Here is a 17387-nt window from a genome sequence, read left to right as displayed (position 1 = left end):
TGACCCCTGGGCTCCACCTCAAGAGATTCTAACTTACTTGGGTTGGGTGTGACCTGGGCTTGGAGATTTTGGAAGTTCCCTAGGGAGTCAGAAGTGCAGCCAGGGTCAAGAACAACTGTTTTTTTTGTGTGTTTTCTTTGAATGTCAGTGTGTCTGATGAAAGTTCTGAGTGGTCATAGTCCCTCTTTAAAGCCCCATGGGAGTGGGGGTGATGCAGAAACCCACTCAGCAGCTCTACATTTTTCCTCAGTGTTGGGATCAGATAGCTGTTTTCTTACTGAAGAACGGAGGCCATTACTGGATTGCATTTAGGGGCCAAGACATATGAAATGCATATCTTGGGATCCAAGAGTCACACTCCCAGGGTGAGATGCTCACCTTGTGGGCTGCTTGTGGGAGATGAGGCCACACCCCCACACACGGAAGCGCCTGTGCTTTCACATCCCTCTCCTTTCCCACTTTCCCTCAGTCATTCCTGTTCTTTCTTTAGATCTCAGCCTGATGCTCACTTCCTCCTGGAATCCTCCCCTGACCACCCATCCCCAGGTAAAGCAGGCTTCCTCTGTTACATGTGTTCAAAGAATGGCTCTATTCAGAGCCTAGTTGGCAGTTAAACACTCAGGTGTGGGAGGCTGGGGTTGAAGCTGGGCACCCCACCCTGGACTGGAAACTTGCTGGGGGCAGTTGTCAGGCTTTGTGTGGCCCCTCATGGTATTCCAGTGTGTATAGCAGGGACCTAGTAAAAAGTGCAGTGAATGACTGAATGAGTGAGTGAATGAATGAATGAATGAATGAATCATTGAGGTTGTTGAGGGTGTTGGGGGAAGGGTTCTTCCTTTCCACAAAACCTCTATGTAGATGTGGTTTATCCAATTACCCTGAGATATTTGGCCAGCCCTGCACCACGCAGTCAGGCATAGCTGCATTTCTTAGGTTTATAATTTTCCAATAATTAGACTTTCAGGCACATACGTCTTGTGGTTAGAATATGATTCTGTTATACCTCTGTTGCCAAAGTAACTGCTATGTAAGCCTTCAAAAATTTGCTTTAATAATGATGGGCTGTAGTGGATTTGTGCTATTTAGGTAACTTGGAATCTACCTTCAGGACAATATAATTACATGGCTGGGTTATTTTTAATTTCATGGGACAGCATTTCTCAAGCTCCAACCATCCCAATGCCACTTTTTAAATTTTTGCCCTGCTTGTACACCACTTCTATGGTGTCGTGAGTTTAATATTGTCCCTTAAATCTACTCATTAAAAATGTCAGTGAATGTACTCATTAAAAATATCAGTAAATGTAGCTCAAAAGGGAAATTTATATGACCACAGTAAATAGAAAACCAATATCAATTTCCTCAAATAGAAGGTGACCATAAAATACCACCCCCACATAAACAATGAAAATAAAATACTGTGATTAATGTTTAGTTGATACTGTTGGCTGTCCAAGGCTCTGAGCCTGAGACCTGCTCTTTCTTTGTTATGAAGGGAGATTGGCAAGTGTTGAAGAAGGTGTCAAAGACCTGGTAGCACCAAATTGAGACTTTCCCTGGTATAATGAGAAGGATGGCAAAAGAATTAAAAAAACAACTTTCTCATGTTGCGATTCAACATTTATTTAGTGTCTTGTCCATGATATAGGGTATGGTTTTTTTTAATACAAACTGATTTGTCTGAGCTCATAGCTTGCTCTTATAAAATCAATAGCAAGTTTTATGTTATGGCATCAAGTTTATTGCAATTTATTTTTCTTTTCTCCAGTTATTTTTTATGGCCAGATCAAAAGGGTGAAGATTGGATGGAGACTTCAAGACCCAGCTCATCTTGAAGTCCTTTGTTCTGCCTGGACTGTGAAGTTAAGAGCCACCGACACATCACAGGTGCTTTTGAAGTGTAAGTGATCAGGGTCAGAACACTGGCCTTGCCACGTTTGCTCCCTGAGCTGGCACAAAGCACTTCACTTCTTTAACGCCACATCTTCTGTGCTGTAAAATGTGAATGGTAGTATCAGCCTCACAGGGTTGATGCAAGGCCTATGAGGAATTGTTGTATGTGAATCCTCCTCTCACATGACAGGTGGTCACTGTGGATGCTGTGAGCTCTGAGAGAGAAGGACAGGGTCTGTCTTATTCGCCAAATAGCACTAGGGCCTGGCACTTGGAGGGAGCTCAATACATATCGTCATACTTGAGCAAATTCAGGGGTACAGAGGGTGGGAAAGGGATCTGCTCGTGCTGCCTTCTTAAGAGGGTCTTCTCCAATTAGGTGGGGGAAAAGAGGCATGTGTCAATTTAGAGACTGCCTTTTGGGGCAGAATAGTCCTTGAGATTCCTGGGGGACAAGGGCTGTGCCAGGCAATCAATATGAGGGGTTTTCTACTGTTTTTTACATGAATGGTGGAAATGAGGACAGCAGCAGATGTAAATCCACAGAATCGTAAACCATCAGAAGGACCCATTCCCTTGTTTAATAGAGGGGGAATCTGAGGCATGGAGAGAGGAAGTGACTTGACTTGGTCATCAGCTGGTTGGATGCAAAGCAGAAGCTTGAACCCATGCCTTTTAATGTCCAGTCCAGAGCTCTGTCCCCCATGTCATTCCCAGCTGTTATTCGCCTCCTCTAGCAGTTGTCGTATAATGATCATCTGATTTTTTTTTTTTTCAGAATATTGCAAAGGCTCTGGCTTTATCTCCTCTCTGGGAATAAGTCCACTTTCTCTGCCAGCACCTGCAGAAAGCAGGGAATGCTGGAAGCCTCCCTGTGTGCACATATGTCCCCCATAGGGCTCAGTTGTGATGCTTGGGGCGTGAAGTCAGGGTGTGTGCATCACAGTGAGGGGGGTGCCAAGTGTTATCCAGAAGAACATTGCCTGATGTCTCCCTCTGGGGCCTCATCTGTTAAACCAAACAATGTTTATTCTTTAATATTATGAAACATTCATTAAGACTATGGGAAAGGAAAAAAGTATCAGGAAGAAGAAAAAAACCAATTATAATCCCACTACCTAGAGATAACCACTGCTAATATCTTGGAACATTTCCTTCTAGTCATTTTTCTCTGAATGCACGCATGTGCGTGCGCGCGCGCGCGCGCGCACACACACACACACACACACACACACACACACACATGACCATTACATATATTTTTCTTTTTCCCTGGAGCACAAATTTTTTTCATGAATTTGGAGAAAAAAATTTTATATTAAAATTAACATGGCCACATTTTGAAATAGAAGGCAAAATGTGCCTGAATTTTATTAAAGAAAACATGAAGCTTCACTGAAAAATGCATTAGTGTCTTGAGCTTTACCGGAGACCTCAGAGCTATGCATTCATTCATTTGGTGGGTAGGTGGGAGAAGTATTTGTCTCTCTATCTCCCTCTCATCTCTCTCTCTCGCTGTGTCTCCTCTCTCTCTCTCTCTCTCTCTCTCTCGATCTCTCTGTCCATCTATAGCTGAAATGGTTTGGATGTTTGTCCACTCCAAATCTCATGTTGAAATGTGACTTCCAGTGCTGGAGGTGAGACCTAGTGGGAGGTGTTTGGGTCACAGAAGCAAATCCCTCATGAATGGCTTGTTGCTGTCCTTGGGGTAAAGAGTGAATTTTCACTATTAGTTCATGTGAGAGCTGGTTGTTTAAAAGAGTGTGGCATCTCTCCCTTCTCTCTTGCTTCTTCTTTTGCTATGTGACATTCTAGCTCCCTTTCCTTTCTGCCATGTCTAAAAGCTTCCTGAGGGCTTACCAGAAGCTGGAAAGATGTGGCCTTGCTTCCTGTACAGCCTGCAGAACCATGAGCCAAATAAACCTCTTTTCTCTATACATTACCCAGCCCCAGGTATTCCTTTATAGTGACACAAAATGAACTAACACAATCACCAGAAACCATGTACTTAATATGTTCAACATAAATATATAATGTGATATTATATATTTAACATATATAGTTATATTTTTACATACATATACTTTCTATATAACAAATTATGTAACATATTAAATGATAATATGTTTTATATATATAATTCATGTTATGCAATTAACCCATTTAAAGTGTACATTTCAGTGGTTTTTAGTATGTTTACACAATCGTGCAGCCAGTACCACAATCAACTTTAGAACATTTCTTTGTCTCAAAAAAAAAAAGCCCCAAACAAAACCCTCTATGTGACTGGGGGCATGGTGGCTCACACCTGTAATCCCAGCACTTTGAGAGACCAAGGTGTGTGGATCACTTGAGGTCAGGAGTTTGAGATCAGCCTGGCCAACATGGTGAAACTCCATCTCTACTAAAAATCCATAAAAAATTATGCCTGTAATCCCAGCTACTCTGGAGGCTGAGGCAGGAGAATCACTTGAATCCGGGAGGTGGAGGTTGCTGTGAGCCAAGATAGCACCACTGCACTCCAGCCTGGGCGATAGAGCAAGACCCTGTCTCTAATGAAGAAGAAGAAAAAAACCTGTAGGCACTGCAGCCACTCCCCATTTCTCTCCAATCTCCCTCCCACAGTCCAAGGCAACCACTTTCCACTTTCTGTCTCTATGAGCTTTCCTGTTCTTGACATTTTATATAAATAGAATCATGCGACGTGTGGCCTTTTGTGTCTGGCTACCTTCATTAATGTAATATTTTCAAGGTTCATCCATGTTGTATCAAGGGTCAGTACTTCAGTCCTATTATGTTGGAATAAGTTCCATTGCGTGCATATAGCACATTTTGTTTATCCTTTCATTAGGTGATAGACATTTGCGTTGTTTCCGCTTTTTGGCTGTTGTGAATGGTGCTGCTATGAACATTGGCATACAAGGGTTTGTGTGGATGTACAGTTTCATTTCCCCCAGGAATGAAATTGCTGGGTCATGAGGTAACTCTTTGTTTTTCCAAGGAACTACCATGTTATTTTCCAAAGTGGCTGCACAATTTTACATTCCTCTAGCAGAGTATGAGGGTTCTGATTTCATCACATTCTCTCCAAACTTTGTAAAGTTCCTTGGGGAGCCTGCTTCAACAAACGGTACTAAATGGCAATTCTGCAAACGCTTGCTGACAAGTGGGCACCCTTAAACATCAGTCACCACTCATTCTTGTGTGCACCATTAATTTACCTTTTTTTCCCCTGGTGACTAAAGGTATTCTGATAAGAATTCATTCAAGTTACCCTAAAATTCCGGATTAGTGGGGTTTGACCATCCAGGAAATCTCCTATCAGGCAGTTTGCTGCTCTCAGCTGTCATCGGTTGATTCATTCATTCATTCAGCAAACATTCCATGAGCACCTACCAGGTGCCAGCCACAGTGCTAGGCATTAGGTGCATGAATATGGATCAGATTTGTGGTTTCATGCTTATAACCCCTTGAGGTTCTGGGATCCTTTTGAGAATCTAATGAAAATTTTGGACCTCCTTCCCAGAAAAGCTTGTGCCCACATAGACATATGTGCATAATTTTATGTGTTTATGGCCTCCTTGAAGACCATCAATAGATTTCTTAGGAAGGTCATCCAAATATTTCCAGGTTCAGAATCATTGTTATATTCCAATAAATGAACAAAAAGGATGGTGTCTTATTTGTGTCAGTATTATTATATAACACCTTGAAGTTTGATGTCTAATCAAAGATTTTCTTCCTCCTACTGCGGGATTTGTGGACTTTGGTATTTGAACGTGGGTGCCTAGGCTCTATGCATAGGCTATTTGGGGTGCTGCAGCTTCAGCAGGCAGCTCTACAGGCATGCTCGCTGCCCTCATGAAACCTGCAATGTGGGGACGGACTCCTGTTCACACCTGACCCGGGCTCTCTCAGAAATAGTTGATGGGTCTCATGAGACCATCTGATCTCTGACTCATCAGCAGTGTGCCAGGGCTGGGCACCGTTGCTCATGCCTGTAATCCCAGTGCCTTGGGAGGCTGAAGCAAAAGGATCACTTGAGACTAGGAGTTTGAGACTAGTCTGGGCAACATGGCCAGACCCTATCTCTAAAAAAATAAATTTTTTAAAAAAGGAAAAAAAAATTAAAATAAAAACAAAGAAATAAAAAACAAAAAACAGTAGGCCGGGAAAAATCAAGGATAAGATGAACAGAAGAGAGGCATGCAGGCAGCGAGGGCCTCACGGTGTCAGCGTGCCCAGATCACACCAGCCTTGGGAAACTCTAATGAAGGCAGGTGTTGCCGGTTACTGAGTCCAGCCTGGTCTTTTAGATGACATCAGGGCCCAATAGGAGCAAATATACCTCGACTAGTGGAAACCAAGGGGGACGTCTGTGGTTGTGGAACAAAGCCAACAAGTATGGCCACAAACTTTCTTTACATCTCGGGGGTCTATGATGACGTTTTGTGGTGTTCTCCATGCCATACAACCAAAATCCTATTAAACCAAGGAGAAAGCAGATTCTCTTGCCTGCATCCTGAAGAGTGAATCTGAGCAGATATAGGAATCTTTCTGGCGTGAGTGATTTCTGGGGCAAGTGACATCTTTCTGGGGTGAGCGATCCACAGGTTTCTTTTGCTGAATGCTAAGTAACTTCTTGGGCCCCCCCATTTCCTTTCTCTCCTCAACATCACACAACAGGAATGTGGAAATGTAGGACTAGGAGGCAACCAGCCACTGCAGAGCAGGCACTAAAGCAGCACAAAATAAGACCTTACTGATGAACCCTGGGTGTCTTGGAGTGGGATTGGGTGAGAACAGGTAAGCCTGGGAAACTGGAGGCAGGTGTTGATTTCAGCATGAGCCAGCTCCTCAGATGCTTATGATCCTGTGAGTATGAGCTTCTCATCGGTCACAGACTCCTTTGAAAAGCTATGGTGAACTCCTTTGAAAAGCTAAGCTCTCCCCATACGCTACAGTGAACAATTGGAGGAGGGTTTTGAATCATTGCAGGACAATCGTGGGTCCCTGGTAGTTCCTAGAAAGCAAGCCTCACCTTGTGTGGTCCACTGAGGGAACTGAAATGTGGTATACATTGCAATTATTGCTGTTAAAGAAGCTCATAATAATAAAAACCAAGGGTTGGCAAACTTCCTTAAAGGATCAGAGAGTAAATATTTTAGGTTTTGTGAACCATAAAGTCTGTTGTTGCAACTGCCCAGCCCATCATGGCAGTGTGAAGATGGCCACAGACAACGCATAAGTGAATGGGCATAGTTGTGGGTGCCAATAAAACTTCCCTTTCAAGAGCAGGCAGTGGGCCAAATCTGGCTCTTGGGCTATAGTTTTCCTACCCCTGATAATAGTAAAATAGTGTTTAGGAACGAACACTCACCATGAGTCAGGAGCTGAGCTATGTGTTTATGTTACTATCTTCATTTCACAGAGGAGGAATCAGTTTCAGAGAGGTTTCATAGCTTGCCCAAGGTCACACCGCTAGTAACTGATGGAGCAGAAATTCTTATTTCATTGCTTTGTTCCTAAGAAATGCTTACAAAAAGTATTATGAAGATGTAATGATAGTGTTATTAAATTATTATGAGTATCAACTAATAATACATAATAAGAACAATTTTTGACAGCCTTTTCTGTGCTGAGAACTATGCTAAGTGCCTCATATGGTGCTAACGTCTGAGTGTTGTGTGTCCCTTCAAAAATTCTTACGTTTCAAATCCTTACCCCCAAGGTGAAGGTATTAGGAGGTGGGGACTTTTGGGAGGTGACTCTGCTGTCTTGATTAGGATTAGTGCCATTATACCAGAGACCCCAGAGAGGACCTCTCCAACTCTGACATGAAGTTACAGTGAAAAGATGGCTACCTGTGAGGAAGGGCCCTCATCAGATCCTGAATCTTCCATTAACTTGACCTTGGACTTCCCAGCCTCTAGAACTGTGAGCAATAAATGTTTGTTATTAGCCACCCAGTTATGATATTTCATTAGAGCAGCCCAAATGGATGAAGGCATACACATTAACACAGATCATCCCACCACAACCTGCTATTACTGTTATTACCTCCATCAGGGAACTGAGGCACAGAGAGGTTAAGCCACTTGCCTTAGGTCACAGAGCTGGCAAGTATGAAGGCAGGATTGAAACCTACACTTTGCCCCCTCCAAGTTGCTATTTTGAAGCCCACACAGGCTAGAATAATATTCCATTTATCACCTGATAGGACTTGGGCCGTGACCAATAACAATGTAGCCCTATATGAGGATTCTGGGCTCCCAGCTAGCCGGCAATACCCCTTTAGTTCCTGGATCATGGGCTTGTTCTAGGAGATGACCCTGTGTAGCTGGGGTTTAACCAACTGATCAGGAAACACAGACACACACAGACACACACACACACACACACACACACACACACATATGGTGCAGTGGCGTGATCTCGGCTCATTGCAACCTCTACTTCCTGGGTTCTAGCAATTCTCCTGCCTCAGCCTCCTGAGTATCTGGGACTACAGGTGTGCACCACCACACCCAGCTAATTTTTGTATTTTTTAGTAGAGATGGGGGTTTCACCATATTGGCCAGGCTGGTCTTAAACTGCTGACCTCGTAATCCACCTGCCTTGGCCTCCCAAAATGCTGGGATTACAGGCATGAAACACCGTGCTCGGCCTAGGAAATATTTTAATATTTACAGAACTGGTATAACTCTCCTAGCTGTGCTGCTCTAAGGTGAGGGAGGCCTGCCTGGGTGGTGGGGTGTGTGGATGAGCAGAGCAGGAGGCCCAGGCATCGGGATCCTAGAGCAGATGCCAGTAGAGGGGATCCGGGGCCTGGGACCCCTGAGCAAATAAACTCAGTCCCTGGGCATCACCCAACTGGCCCAGGGCCAGGGCCCCCACTCCTCCCATCTCTCTGCAGAGGGAGCAGCCTGAGTCCTGAGTCAGAGGCTCCCATAGGAAAATAAACTTTCTGTACTAAGAGGAGGAGGGGGTAGCTTACTTTTCAAAAATAGGAAAGGCAGCCCCGTTGCTATGACGAATTCCTCGTGTTGCTCCGTGTTTTTGAAAATTTTTTATTTTTTTTATGACCCACATAAAAAGGTACATACAGCCTTGTTGTAAAAATACATGGAAAAAGCTCCATCTTATGCCCGATTCAAGTGAGGGTCAAGGAGATGTGAGGCAAGGAGAGCTTGTTTTAAAGCCTTTGAAGGCTCTGGGATCTCTGACATTTGGGGGCCCCACCCCACATCGGGGTAACCTCAAAATGCGTGTTTCTTATAAAAATATCTAGAAAGGTTTTAAAATAATTCATACAATCTGGGCTTTTATGAAGAATAAATTATTCATCGTGTTCTTGTGACTTGAGCTCTTCTATTTCCAACGACAGGAAGGCCGTGGAGGTGCAGCTGATTCACTCGTGTATTGCAGACGTCAAACCAGACGTTCATTAATTTTGATGTCGCAGTTTCCTTTTGGTGTTCTGGGGCCAACTCGCTTATGATTACAGGTTTCAAATATCTCTGTAGGCCCTTGATAAGCTGGTGGGCTCCAGGTTCTGGGACCCAAGTGTGGGGCCATGGGGTCAGGGCCAGGGTCAGGGGCACCAAGTAACTCCTGGGGCCTCAGCTTACCCATATGGAAAATGGGAGTGTTTCAAGATAAAATATTTAGAAAGTTGAAGACACACAGAGAGAGAGAGAGAGAGAGAGGGAGAAAGATGAAGGAGAAAGAGGATATAATGGAATTGATGGGATAAAATATCAATAATTTGGTAAATTCTTTTTTATTTTCCATTTATTTATTTTATTGCATTTTAGGTTTTGCAAGAACTTAAGAAGTTCTTAAGTTTATATTTACCCTGAGTTGCCAATTATTTATATTTTAATAAATACATATAAATTTAAAATATTTTAATATAAATTTAAAATATTTTATTAAATATTTATTTAAAATATTCAAATACATAAAATATTTATTTAAAATATTCAAATACATAACATATTTATTTAAAATATTCTAATACATAAAATAATTATTTAAAATATTCTAATACATAAAATATTTATTTAAAATATTCTAATATTTATTTTAAATACTTTAATAAATATATTTTAATAAATATAAACTCCCTATAATGGAGTTTCTTGTACTATTCTTGCCACTTTTTTGTAAGTTTGAAATTACACAAAAATGAAAAGTCGATATAGGTGATGGGAGGAAGGCAGCAAATCACACTGCCTTCGTGTGGACCTATGCAACAATCTTGCATGTTCTTCACATGTACCCCAAAACCTAAAATGCAATAAAAAAAATTAAAAAAAAAAAGAAAAGTCCTCCTCACACCCCAGGTAGTGGTTGGAAAAGGGGATGTTGGATTAATTGGGAGACTTTGAACCGTGCTCAGATGATGCCTGGGAGGACCCTAGGGGACCCAGCTCGTCAAAAGAGGTGGCTTCACTGTCCCTGTCTTCCTTAACTAAACATGTCCATTTCTGTTTGCCTTATATTTTGGGGCTTCATATAGTTTCTTCTGAGTAAAAAGGAGTTCTTTAAAAAGGAAGCCAGAGACTGGTGGCTGTGGAGGTGCTGCAGGACTTGGGCAGGTCTAAGGATTTTGATATGGTTTGGCTCCATGTCCCCACCCAAATCTCACGTCGAACTGCAATTCCCAGTGTTGGGGGAGACACCTGGTGAGCAGTGATTTGATCATGGGGGAAAACTTCCCCCATGCTGTGCTCATGACAGTGAGCGAGTTCTCATAAGATCTGATGGTTTAAAAGTGTGTGGATGCCCCCCCTTCGCACGCGCTCTCTCTCTCCTGCGCCATCATGTCAAGAAGGTACTTGATTCCACTTCTCCTTCCACCATGCCTTCCGTAGGTTTCTTGAGGCCTCCCAGTCACTCTTTCTGTAGAGCCCATGGAACTGTGAGTCAATTAGAGCTCTTTTCTTCTTAAATTACCCAGTCTCAGGTAGTTCTTTTTTTTTTTTTGAGACAGAGTTTCGCTCTTGTTACCCAGGCTGGAGTGCAATAGCGTGATCTCGGCTCACTGCAACCTCCGCCTCCTGGGTTCAAGCAATTCTCCTGCCTCAGCCTCCGGAGTAGCTGGGATTACAGGCACGCGCCACCATGCCCAGCTAATTTTTTGTATTTTTAGTAGAGACAGGGTTTCACCATGTTGGCCAGGATGGTCTCAATCTCTCGACCTCGTGATCCACCCGCCTCGGCCTCCCAAAGTGCTGGGATTACAGGCTTGAGCCACCGTGCCCGGCCCTCAGGAAGTTCTTTATAGCAGTGCGAGAATGGACTAATACAGACCCAAAGACTCTGAGTCCAGCCATTTTGGAGGCTGTGGGTTTCCTTAACAGAGGCAAGAAAAGAAGCCAAGTGAATTGTTACGGATTGGTAGGCGGGGCTGTGGCTAGGGATGGGAGGAGAAAGAGGGGGGACAAAGAGGGGGCTGAGATGGTGAATCCAGCCTTTGACTGCTGCCTTGCCTGCCAGCAACTCAGTAGGCGCCAGGCGCTGCTCAAAGGACTTTACAAGTGCTAAGACCTTTCCTTCTCACAGCACCCTACCCAGAAGCTACTGTCTCCATGTTAGAGGATGAAACTGTGGCTCAGAGAGGTGAAGTCACTTTCCCAAGGTCACATAGCCAGTGAGTGACTTTACTTCCTCCCTGTTAACAACAAGGCAAGAAATAGGCACTTTGGTGAACACTGCAAGGCCAGAGGGAGATTTGGGGAGCAGGGGTGTGGGGGACAGGCTTCCAAAACAACCCACAGATATACGGCAACGCTATGTATTAAGTGCTTACTCTGAGCCCCGTGTCGTACGTGCTAGATGCATCATTCTAGAGAATTGTCCCAATCGTTCCTCTGGTCCTCTGAGGTCAGGATTACTATCTCTATTTTGCGGAAGGGGCAAGGGAAGCCCAGAGAGGGGAAGTGACTTGCCCAACATCTCAGAGCAAGAAAGTGTCAGGGCTTGGGTTTGAACTCAGTCTTTTGGACCTCAAAAGGTTGTGGTCTTGTCTACTAGGCTGACTGCCCTAAAATGCAGTGGTTTTGGTGCTTCTTGTCCATTTCCAGTAGCTCATACTAACAGTTGGCCCTGGGAAGGGAGGCGAGAGACTAGGGGATGGCTCAAGTCATCAAACCCTTCTGGTATGACCGTTAGGTTCTGTGTCAGAGCCAGGGTGATGGCAGTTCAGGGGCAGAGACAGATGTACACATGGCGAAATGAAAAAGCAGTGTGATTTGAGAAAGGATGAGTGTGTTGGCCAAGTACAGATATGCCTGGCAGAAGGGATGATCAACATTCCCAGGTAGGTGGGAAGACAAGGGACAATCCTGGAAGGCCGCCTGGAGGAGAGGACATCTGAGCTAGATTTTGAAAGATGACCAGGAGGTTACTGGGTAGCTGGGCAACATGGTAGTGAGAGGGTATTTCTGGCCAAAAGGGAAGCTCTAACAAAGGTGTGGAGCCTTTAAATTGCATGATAGGTTCAGGGTAGGAGGGGAAGAGGTAGGCCATGCAGCTGGGGGAATGGCCAGGGGTGAGGTCACCAGAAGCCCCTGTGTCTGTGTGTGTGCGAAATGGGGGCTGGTGGAGTTCTCTGGGAACTGGGAGAATTGATCAGCTGCTCAGGACTTGCTGTGTGGCTTTGGGCAGTCACTAACCTTCTCTGGGCCTCCACTCCCCATGTCTCTCCCACTGCATCTCTCACCCCCAGAATGGAAGCTTTCCCAGAAGAGAGCTACGTGCACTTCTCCAACTGCACTCAAGACGTTGCCTGAGTGCTGGGGAACGGCCACAGGCCTCGCCAGCTCCGAGCTCCCCCCATCCCAGTCTGGGGTCCAGGAAAAATGCTCTAGAACAACCTTGCCCAGTCGTCCCACCCTCCCAGGCGTCCAGGATGGTCCCACAACCCCCAGAGTGGAAAACTGCCTTTTTCAGGAGGGGCTGGGTGGGTGGGGTCCCCAGGGCTCATCAGGGAGCAGTGGACCTTGCTCACTCCCATCAGGAAAACTCCTCTGCTGGCCTTAGAGTTGGGGTCTCTGACTCCCCATCTCCCCTGGGGACCATTAACCCTTTAGTGCTGTTAACCCTTTCCAGCTTGGACAAAAGTCCAGGGGCCTGGATGTTCATCGAATGGACAGAATAGAATAGGCCGCTAGTTTTTTCCTACTGTTCTCAGTTCCAAAACCTGAACTTCACAATTATGTCTATCTCTCCACCTCAGACAGTCCTCAGCTCCCCAAGGAACTCCCTTTTCTGCCCCTCTCCTTCTCTGAGCCTAGTCTACAGGACAGAAGTAACTCTCACAGTTCTTCGAACACACACTGCACAGACATGAATCATGTTTTCAATAAAATATTTGTCTGGGGGCACAGCACATGTCTGGTGACAGCTCAGTGCTCGACTTTCCTGCCTTGGTAACTCTGCAGTCCCCTCTGGGGTTAAGAACCAGAGCTCAGCCTTCAGGAAGGCTTCCCTGGGTCCGCAGCCCCACTGGCCTGACCTGGTTGCTGACTGCGGCATCCATTTACTCATTCATTTAACATATACATGTATTGAGCAGCTGCTGCATCCCTGGACCCAGTCCCTGTCCCCCTGGAGCCTTAGGTGTGCTGGGGAAGAGGGAGGAAATATACTTGCACATATCATCATGGCATTACAGTTGAGGACGGTGCTGCAGCGGAGGTCAGGGTGCCATGAGGGTGGATATCAGGGCACTGACCTAGTCTCAGGGTTGGGAGAAAGCGACATTTCAGCTGACTTCTGAAGGTCCTGCTCCCGCTAGGTCTCTTTCCAGCTGTGGCATCCCTTTAGTTTTCTCCATCTTGGGAGATGAGGTTGGCAAGAGCCAGGTTATGGGGGATTTTGATAGACCAGAGTCAAGACTCTGTAATAGGGAGCCATGGAGTGTTGTTGAGCAGCGGAGTAACACAGAACAAAACGGAACGTCAGGATGGCCGATTCTGCAGTGTCCCAATATGCAATTGAGGGCCTGCTTTTGGGAATGTGGCCTTTTCCCTCCTCATGAAACCCACCTCCTGCACAAGGAATGTGGCCTTATTAATGCTCAGTAATAGGGGATGGAAATCTAATATTTACTATATGACCATTGTGCCAGACTCTTTTCTAAGCATGTGATGTATATCAACTCTCATTTTCCCAACAATCTTCTGAGGTAGGGACTCTATTACTCCCACTTGCTGAGATTCAGAGAGGTTGGGAAATTCCATAAGGTCACACAGCTAGCAAGTGGAGCAGAGACTCAAGCCCCGATCTGCCTGCCCGCAAGCCCAATGTTCTGACCTTCTTTGAAACAGCTCTTGTATTGGGTTTCTACTGCTGCTGTAATAAATCACCACAAACTTAGTGGCTTAAAATAACACAGATTTGTATGTATCCTTACAGTTCTGGAGCTCAGAAGTCCAAAATGATTCTCATGGCTTAAAATCAAAGTTTTCATGGGGCTGGTTCCCCTTGGAGGCTGCAGGAAAGAATCTGTTCTTTGCCTCTTCTGGTGTCTGCAGGCTGCCCACACTCCTTGACTTGTGGCCACATCAGTAAATCTCTGCTTTCTTCGTCACCTTACTGCTTTCCCCTTACTCTGATCTCCTGCCTTCCTCTTATTAGGACTCTTCATATAACGCTGGGCCTGCCTGGATGATCCATGCTAATCTCCCCATCTCAAGATCCGTGATTTAATCACATTTGCAAAATCCCTTCCCTTTTACCACCTAAGGTAACATATTCTCAGGTTCTGGGGGTGTGGGCATCTTGGGAGACCATTATTCTGTCTGTCACAGACTTCCAGCCTGTTTTGCCCTCTGTTCCTTTAAAAGCTGCTTCCGTCTTCAAGACACATTAATTGCCTGAGAATCATTTTTTTTTTTTTTTTTTTTTTTTTTTTTACAGACTCTTGCATGGTGGCCCAGGCTGGAGTGCAGTGGTGTGATCTCAGCTCACTGCAGCCTCCACCACTTGGGTTCAGGCAATTCTCATGCCTCAGCCTCCCAAGAAGCTGGGATTACAGGCATGTGCCACCATGCCCTGCTACTTTTTTTTTTTTTTTTTTTTCTGTAGAGACAGGGTTTCACCATGTTGGCCAGGCTGGTCTTGAACTCCTGGCCTCAAGCAATCATCCTGCCTCAGCCTCCCAAAGTGCTGGGATTACAGGCATGAGCCACCATGCCTAGCCTGCCTGGGAATCTTTCCTGGTAATTAAGGGGTTCTTAGAAAGCATCATATCTCATTTAAAAGGGGAGTCTTGCTGGGCACGGTGGCTCACGCCTGTAATCCCAGCATTTTGGGAGGCCGAGGCAAAAGGATCATTTGAGGTCAGGTGTTTGAGACCAGCATGGCCAACATGGTAAAACCACGTCTCTACTAAAAATACAAAACTTAGCCAGATGTGATGGCACATGCCTATAGTCCCAGCTACTCAGAAGGCTGAGGTGACGGAATTGCTTGAATCCGGGGGGTGTAGGTTGCAGTGAGCCCAAATCTTGCCACTGCACTCCCGCCTGGGCAATAGAGTGAGTGAGACTCCATCTCAAAATAATTAAAATAAATAAATAATAAATAAATAAAACGAATTCTCCAGCAGGCCAGCTTCCCGAACATAGGGCATGGCTGTCTTGTTCACCAGCCTGTGCCTGCCACAGAGATGGGGTCCAGTAAGCATCTATGAGCACTGAATGAACCAGAGAAGGTAAATGACTCGCCCAAAGCCACACAGCCTGTTTTTGGCTGAAATAGAGGAGCTCTCATTCCCATGCAGCCTATCCGCACCTTAAAGAAAGTCCAAAGTAGGCAGAGTTTGGACCCAGAGAGGACCCTTCCTGTGGCAGGAAGCACCTTCGAGGGCCTCCTTTGGTTGGGAGCCTCTCTGGTGAACCTAGTTTAGCCGCTGATGATCAGGGAGGCTGGGGACACTGTTCTGCTTTGAGTAGAGGGCTGGGAATCTGTGAACACTGAAGATCTGTCGGAAGGAGCTACCGATGGCTTGGGAATGAACATATAAGCCGCACTGGGAGAGGGAGTGGGGCGGCTGGAACCAGCCCCTGCTGAACCCGCCTGTCCTGCGCCAACGGGACAGACTTGCCTGGAGGACAGCATGGGGAGAGGAAGGCAATCCTCCTCCCACGCCAGGCCCAGGGCAGGCGCTGCTCATGGATCACTGTGCTCCTTCCAGCTCAGCCAGGATGTGGCCTCTGATTCCCTTTAACACAGAGCTCCAGGAATCAAGAACCGGCCAACCCGAGCTGGACCTCAAGGGGAAGCTTGAGCCTCCGTCCTGGCGTTATGTGGGGCTTCCGGGAGATGTTTCTCTGAGGGTGCTGGAGGAGACTGCTTCTCTCTCAAGTCCCCGTGTGGGCAGGTCAGCCCTTAAAGTCCTATTTAACAAAAACAACCCCTCCCGCCCCCCACTGCCAACAAACACTTCTTGCTCTAAGAAAGAAAAGCCCAACTGTTCAGCCCTGTTCAAAAGGGTGGCCAAAGGCCGGTGGCTTCAGACTGTGCCACGGCCGCCAGGTGGAGAGCCATGAGCCAGGCAGCGCCACCCACGCCTTCCTCACTGACCCAGTGGGGCTGTGGGTTCCCGCCTCCTCTGCCAGCTGCCCAGGGGCCCAGCTGGCTGGGGGACCAGTGTCCTTGCTCGGCCAGATGTGGCTCCTGGCTCGAGCCTGGGGTTGGCTGGGAGGCCAGAGGCCGAGGGAGGCCTGCCGCAGCCACAGCCACCTCCGGGGAGGAAGAGGCATGTCCAGGAGTCCATGCTGGGCTGGATTTACCCAGTCCCCGTGTGCTTGATCTTCCTTAAAGACTGCCTCCTGGCCTCCTTCTCCCTCCCACACTCCCCCTTCTCCCCAACTCTTTCTCCTCTTCCCCTCTCCTTTAGCTCCCTTTCCTCCCCTCTTCTTTTTCTCCTCCTCCCCCTTCCTCTTCCTGACCCCTCCTCCTCCCCTTCCTTCCTCTTCCCTCCTCCTCTCCTCTTCCCTCTTCCTCCTCTCTTTACCTCCCTCTTCTCTTTCCCTCTTCCTCCTTACCCCTCCCTTCTCCTCTCCTCCTCCCTCTCCCCCTCCTCCTCTTGGCCCCGCCTCTTCCCTCCTCTTCCTCCTCCTCCTCTCTTCCTCCTTCCTCCTCCTCTTTTCATCTCCCTCTTCCTCATTACTCCCTCCTCCTCTTCTCCTCCTCCCCCGGCCTCTCCCCCTCCCTTTTCTTTCTCTCCCTCTTCCTCCTCTTTTCGTGTCCCTCCTCCCTTTCCCTCCTTTTTACCCCCTCCTCCTTTTCTCCTCCTCCCCCTCCCTTCTCCTCTACTTGGCCCCGCCTTTTTTCTCCTTCTCCTCCTCTCCTCTTTCCCCTCCTCCTCTTTTTCTCTCCCTCCTTCCCTTCCCTCTTCTTCCTCCTCCTCTTCCACTGTCCACAGCAGATGAGGAAACTGAGACTCCAGAGGGGAAAGGCATTGCCCAAGTCACACA

The sequence above is a fragment of the Sapajus apella genome, unplaced genomic scaffold (assembly GCF_009761245.1).
Source record: "Sapajus apella isolate SASKATOON/1434 unplaced genomic scaffold, GSC_monkey_1.0 scaffold2, whole genome shotgun sequence".
Classification (NCBI taxonomy): Eukaryota; Metazoa; Chordata; class Mammalia; order Primates; family Cebidae; genus Sapajus; species Sapajus apella.
This window is presented reverse-complemented; position numbering follows the sequence as displayed.